Genomic DNA, 8,018 nt, shown 5'->3' with positions numbered 1-8,018 from the left:
ACTTTGTATCCTTGGTTCGTTCGTTGGACCGTAGATCGGTGACGTCATTGAACAAATGATTCGATTTTTTTTTTCGATTCATATGCGCCGATTCGATTTTTTTCGATTCAATGGATTCAAATTCCCCAGGGGGCGCAGCCGTCATCCCTAAAGCCCTAATCGGCAATTGCTCAGGAAGCGCAGAGGGGCGAAGCCCTAAACGGCAATAGCTCAGGGGGGCGCAGAGGGGCGAAGCCCTAAACGGCAATAGCTAAGGGGAGCGCAGAGGGGCGAAGCCCTAAACGGCAATAGCTAAGGAGGGCGCAGAGGGGCGAAGCCCTAAACGGCAATAGCAATAGCTAATGGGGCGCAGCCGTCATCGAACAAATGATTCGATTTATAGGCGCCGATTCGATTTACTTTTTAAAGGGCAAAGCTCAGGGGGCGCCGAGGGCGAAGCCCTAGAAGGCAAAAAAAAAAATTTAATTTTTTAAAATTTTTGTTTTTTAATAAAATGTTTACTATTAGATTAATCATGTTTAAGCGGGTTATATTTCAAATACCGAGCGAAGCCGGGTAATACAGCTAGTATTAGATAAAATAACGATTTCATAAAAAATTTCGACTAAATACGTGCTGTATTTAAAATTTTATCAAAACATTTTTTGTTGTTAGCTTATTTAAAAGTTTGTGCTTAAATTCGAAAAATGAACTCAGTGGGAGTTTTTGAAATTGAAAGGCGAGTCTCATCTCCATTTAGAAATGTTCCACATACAGCTTATTATGTAAATGTGAGTGTTCTTCACGTGAATGGATTCGGTGCATCGCGCATTATATCAGCTTCGATAAACTGATAAAGAGGCATAGTATTTATCGTTTGAACAATGGCAGACGGGTTATGTCCATAGCGGACAGTTGCTTTCATGGACAATTTCCGGTAAATCAAGTCCTCATCCCTGGGCCACAAAGAGCCGTTTGTTTTCGCCTTTTGTTCGCGCTTTTATAAGCGACTCGTGAAATAAAAGGGCAACGCACAATTACGTGTACGAAGGGGCTGTGTTTGTCCTATGGGCAAAGTACATGTGCACCATTAAAAGATTCACCATCGGTAAATACATACATACATGGACGTTGTGTCACACGTGAGAGGTTCATTCACTCGTGAAAATAAAGTGCGTTTTGCGTAAGACGTGTGTTAAGTAAGTCCGGTCGTTAAACTTGTTCTGTAAATTGCACTGCAATTGTGACCATTGCGAACCACACTTTAGCGACAAGGTTATACCACTTAATGTGTTAGCGTTAGGTGTTAAATTTGGTATGGTGGGACATGCATTATATTTTCAAGGGAGTGATTGGTTCATAATGATAAGCGATTTCTATCAAATTCCCTCAATTCAAATTGCAATCTCAATTGAAAACTATCATGCATGTTTTAAGGGTTATTTATAGTTAAGGTACTCATTCAGTAGGGAGAGAATATTTTTTATTGATTTTTAAATGATTTTTATTATTACTAAATTATGTTTACAATACATCTCATATATATTTTAATAGCTACAGATCTACTGATTATTTTCTATTTTACTATTTTAATTTAATTTTGTTAGTAATCAAAGTATTATATTATTCTAATGTTAATTTATAGCATAATAGGAAAAATAGCTCAAAAACCTATTTACAATTCTTATAAATGCTCATAATACATAATATTATATGTATATTAACTAAAGACTCTCTAAAGTCGACGATCTATAGCAGATTGTGTTTAGGTAATCTGTGTTTATACCTGAAGGGTATATTTTATAACATCCATATGAATTTCACATTTTTAATGCGAATCAAGAAAGTTGGACAATAGAAAGTTTGCACATTAGTTCAAAATATGTCAATTGAATAGCACTAAATACTACTAGAAAAATCAATTGCATGTGCAAATATTTTCAAATGCACATTTTAATGACTAAATACAACGGAATAAATTGTTTATTTTACTTTGAGAAAGTTACCCGATGAATCATAAGAGGAAAATTGTATGCAATATGCAATTCTTTACGGTTAGTCAATATTCATTGACGATGCTAATAATATATTAGAAACCAATAATATGGCTTTGGCATTATACGATTTGCATACTAATATCATACGCAATTTTCTGATGTGATAATAAAAATTCTGATAAAACTGCAAACGAATGAAGGAATTCACTAATATAGAATTCGATTATTTATTCAAATGCTTTTGAAGTGGGTACTTCTTTACAGAGTCCTGGTCACAGAGTACATGTGACCCCGATGATTCTCATTTTTTTTTTTGAATCATACAATTCGAACCCTTTCCAGAGTGCATTGAAATTCTAGTGGAAAAAAATCTACCGATTCACACTTATACCTACGTATTCACGCCATTCACATCTTCCTACTGGTGTACAGAGGTAGAAACGAGGTCAGATCAGAAGAAAGACCATAAAGCAAACGATTTTCAATACATACACTAGATTCAACGGGTTCGTTGGCCTCTAGTTCTCACCATACTGTTCAATGGGTGAGTAAATGAGGCATATACCTATTTTTTTTTTATACCAAACAATGATTTATTTCAAACATAATTTTTTTCGTCAATTGCTAAACAGTATACTAACCTTACTTTCATCTTAGAATATTGGATCAATTCTTCCTATGAATAATGCATAAATTACTTGTGTAATGTTTATGTTCTTAAAAAGATTGTTATACCTCTCTATTGCTCTACTAGAAATTAATGTAGTGTAATTACATTACACATGCAATTATTAATTTATGCTGAAAAAAAGGATTTTTATAATCAATTTTACAAAATAATAACAATGAGCAATAGAAAAAAAAGACTACCAGAGTGGAGACTAATCAATCTTTACTAAGTTTGACTCATTAAATTTAAATATGACAATGATTTTTGTTGGGTTGCTCCCGTTTCTGAGATTTAATGAGCGTTTAAAAAAGTGTGCAATTTTTATATTTTTTTTGCTTTTGAAATCTTTAACTCAAAATTCAGTATTGCTCTAGCAAAAGCTAGTATTGGAATCAATGGACAGATGTTTTTTTTAGCACTAAAGATTTTTTCTAAAGATACTAATTCAATCATTAATGATTCTCATAATATCTTGTTCATAAAATTATTAAAAGATTTACATCGCCACCCTGAACGTTGCCGTGTGATTATTTTTGCCATAGTACACTTTAATTGTATGTATTATATGTATTTTCATAATTTTTCGCAAATGCAACGCTCATATCTCATGAATGAGAGCAAAAAATAAAAAAAATATTGTCATATTTGAATTCAGTGGTTCAAACTTAGTAATGATTAATTAGTATCCGCTCCGACCACTAAAAAACGTGATTTTTTGTTGGTCAGTGGAATCAAATGAAAAATATGCCATAGGTGAAAATTTTAATAATAAAATAATAAATAAGGATATAATAATTGATTGTTGAAAATGCGCTGCAGATATTTTTTGAATTACAATGATATAATATTATGAAATGTTTTGTGTTTACTTAGACAACATTTTGACGAATAAAACGAAGACAGCTTTGATTGCAAAGCAAACGAAGGCAGCAAAAATTGATTGAAAACGAAGACAGCTTTGTGAATATACATACTTTCTTTTAAAAAGTAATTTTGTGGTTGGCTTATTGAAAGAATATGGATAATTTAAAATTTTGATTTCAATTTGTATGAATTTATAGTAAGTAGCAGTTTCCATACAATGACGTTTTTATTCTGGTATGTTTCGCTTCATATATTTTAATGACGATCGCTTGTCTTCGTTTAAAAGTTCACATTTGGAATCATGATGTCAAAAAAAAGGAAGGAAAAAATACGAAATCTGGACCAGAGACAGCTGAAAGAGTTCCGTTGATTTACTAGTGTCGCGCCTTCTTTGTCAGTTTTATTTCCAGTAACTCTTTGTCCTGGAGTTGATGTAATTGCGAAGATGTCCCAAAAGTTCAGCCGATGTCGTAAGATACGTATGTATTTATTTCGATACTTTTTTTGTTTGTGTCCATCCTGACGTTTTAAATTACCCACATGTTTTTCACACGTTCGTTACTGAAGAAGTCACCCGAGCGTACAACATGTGAACTGTTTGATTTGGAGCTGGAGGACAAAGAGACCAACCAGCACATGGTGAGTACGAGGGGCTCAAAGAAAATCGTCGCCGAAATTATATTATTTTCAGACTTCAGAAGTGTTCTAGTGAAAAGTAGGCCTGTCGTACGAATGTCGTCTTTTAAATGCATCCTCTATATTTAATGATGACTGTTAGTCTTTGAAACACGTACCTACTTGTATAGCAGATTGCCATGAATACACTGATTTATGTCTAAACAAATACTCATAAATGTATGTCTAGTCTTGAAATTAATCATAAGTTAGGCAAAAATTAAAATGAGACGCATATAGAGGGCAAATGATACACATGTGGAAAAGTATGCAGTATTTTTTCCTCAATCTCAACATAATCATGTATGAATCACATTTGTTTATATTTTTATAACATTTTTCGAAACCTATATTTAGGAATTACAAGTTCAATATATGGGATACAAATAAAAATTTCCAATAAATCTCATTAAAATTAATTGGAAAAGATCAGTACATATGTTTATTTATCGAAACATTGAATGCTTATTTTGATTATTGCATCATTAGGTAAATGATTTGTTTACGTTGATATTGTTTTAGTATGGAATGAAAAGATGTTCTTTTTATGTAGAAAATTTATTTTTAATATAAAAAAGCGAATTATGTACATATGTATTATTCAAATTTTTTTTTATACATATAATTATATGTAGATTAAGGTGGCCATTTGTAATGGTTTTACCAGTACAATAAAGGATTTTTGGATATCTGTCCTGGTAGAATCCTTGGGATGGGCCTGTTTATAAATATTGAAATCAATTTTTTATTGCTATAAATGTGCATTCAGGCACGTACTCAGGGGCGTCATAGACATGGGGCGCTGCAAGGCGCCCAATTTTTCTCTTTTTGATTATTAAATTGAAGAAATAAAAATAACAATTTGGCTTTCTTTGAACTTATAAAACATTTTATATTTAACAAATTTTTTCTTCTAGAAGTAACAATACTGATTGTAAAATGCTATATTTTATGAGAAACGCAGGAAGTTGACTGTCAAATATCAACGACTCACGAATACAACTATATATATCAGGGACGGATTTGATTCACGAAATTAAATATCTTAAGCAATCGAAAGAAGAAATGTCAGTCTATAAAATTCTTCAATTCATTGTTGAATATAAATTAATGTCTTCATTACCGAATTTATTCACAGCTATCCGTATTTTATTTTATTTTATTCATTTTTATACATAAAACAAAATTTAATTTATTTTTATGTTTTTGTCTTAATATATTTTTCTTCAACATAAAATTTATTGTTTAAAAATTTAAGGACGGGAGGGGGGGGGGGGCGCTGAGACCAATCTGCCTAGGGGCGCCATCTACCCTCGGCCCAGGCCTGTGTGCATCCATGATTGTCTAACGTTCATTAACGTTTTTAAAAACTCCAGTATTTAGAAACATTCTTTTGAAAAAAAAATGTTCTGGTTTTGTCACAACCTAAAAACATGACAAATGATCACCTTAATGTAGATACATAACAATAACTGAAATTCAGTGATCACTGCTAATTTTACAATTATTGAATTCCAGCACTAATCAATAAATAATTAATTTAATATGAGTTATTATGTATATACATAAATAGGCAGCTGTCACAAGTGAATAGGTACAGAGAATAGGACGAGGGGGCCTCTAAACGGAATTGCTAAAAAAAAATATTTTTTTGTGTATACTTTTGATTTTTGAAATTTTACGCAATGCTGTTCATCCATTTCATTAATAATATCATAAAAAATAAGAACAAAATTGAATTCTGAAAAGGCTGCATAGTTACAATATTGCTTATACATAATATGAATTATGTATTGAAATTTTATTTTAAGTATGTATGAATATACTAAATATTTGCACATCATTAAAAATACTAACTCAAAAATGTGTAACAATTACACTGAGAATTTCGAATCACTGTGTATTATTATTTTAACTAATGAGATTTTATAAAAATAATGCATTAATATATGATCAAACTGCATATAAATATATAAACATGATAAAATACATACAGCTCTTCAAACATCGCTTGTTTATTTACACCGATGAACCCTAACTACCCACGTCTCCTACATACATAAGATGTCTGTTTGCTCTTCGGTGATTCCGATGAGCGATCCTCATAAGACATTTGGTAGCACCTTGGCGTCGTTTATTAGAGATGCACGTGTTTACCTTTTCGCTTTGTGGACAGCTTCAAAGCGATAATCCGTCTCCGGAGTTTTGGGGCCCCGCAGCTCTTCTGGGGACCTTAATTTCGACAAGTAACGCCATCTAGCGAGCCTCGGGCACAATTACTGCGCCTTGATTGGCAATCGACCGCGCTTAAACGCTAATCAAATGCTCGATCATTTCAACCGTCAGGCGCAAACGAATTCAGTAATTCCATTACTTAGATTTAAGAGTATATGAACATATACTACAACATACGTATTTCAAATACATGTGATACGTATGTATGTACTTATATGTGAGCACGTGTGTCGTTAAATTGGAATTGTTCGACGTGGTGGACCTGTCGTGTCACTAACCCTTTAAATATTAGTTTTAGATTCGTCCTCTGTAATGCCGGCGAAGCTTTGTTTAAGACGACTTAAGCTTTGGTAAGGGTTGAAAATGATTGAAACCGGATATTAGTTTTGAGGCTAGTGTTTTTGAATGTTTACCTTTGCTACAGAACGGATCGTGTCTGGTTAAGTTATATTCGCTTATATAAAATACATGTGTTTTAAATGTGATATATGGAAAATATTTATTTAAAATACTTGTAAGAGGTGGCATAGTTGATGGACCAAAAGGAATTTTTAAATTATAATAATATTAATAAAAATATTAAAGAATCAAAATAAAATAAAAACAAAAATCAAAAATGGAGGAAAAAAATATAAGACATATAAACCAAAAGAGATGAACTACATTTAGGAAATCGTTAAGTTTATTTTTAATGCGGAATCTTAGATCTTCATCTGGGTCCATCTCTTCATTCAACCAGGTACCCAGGTATTTGAATCTTTTTACTCTTTCTATCACCTCTCCATCCAACGTTATATCGCTGGTGTCTGTTTGCATTCTATCAACTATCATAAATTTTGTTTTCTTTAGATTTATGCGCAGACCTCTTCGATTGCTTTCTTGATGTACACAGTCTAGAGATCTTTGCAGGTCTGCTAAATTTTCAGCGACTAGTGCTGTGTCATCAGCATATCTTATATTGGTGATCGTCTCGCCGCCCACCTTGATGACCTCCGCCTCTTGGAGAGCATCGTGGAAGATGGATTCGGTGTAGGTGTTAAAAAGAGTAGGTGATAGGATGCATCCTTGCCTGACGCCCCGTTCTATAGGAATCTCATCAGTGAATTGATCATCGACACGTACTACTGCAGTCTGATTCTAATAAATATTTCGTAGCAATCTGACATCTATGTCATCCAGGCCAATATTTTTTAAAGCTTCCATCAGGCGAGCGTGTTGGACACGGTCAAAGGCCTTTTCAAAGTCTATAAAGCAGATGTTCACAGGTTTAAGGACTTTTCTGCATCTTTGGAGTAGTATTTTCATACAGAAAAGGGCCTCTCGGGTACCCAAGCCTTGTCTGAACCCAAACTGCTCTCTGCTAATCGCCTCTTCACACCGTGAGTAAATTCTGCCCTGTATTATCCTTAGTAGAATGTTCAACGTGTGACTCATTAGGCTAATTATTCTGAAGTCGCTACACGTCCTCGCGTTACTCTTTTTTGGCAACGGGATAAATATGGATTGTAACCAATCGCTAGGTAGTTCGCCTGATAAATATATTTTATTGAAGAGTTTTGTGAGATCTTGTCCAATAACTTGAGGAATTCGGCAGGAAT

This window comes from Arctopsyche grandis, chromosome 3 (genome assembly GCF_051622035.1).
Source record: "Arctopsyche grandis isolate Sample6627 chromosome 3, ASM5162203v2, whole genome shotgun sequence".
Lineage (NCBI taxonomy): Eukaryota > Metazoa > Arthropoda > Insecta > Trichoptera > Hydropsychidae > Arctopsyche > Arctopsyche grandis.
Note: the sequence above shows the minus strand (reverse complement) of the source record.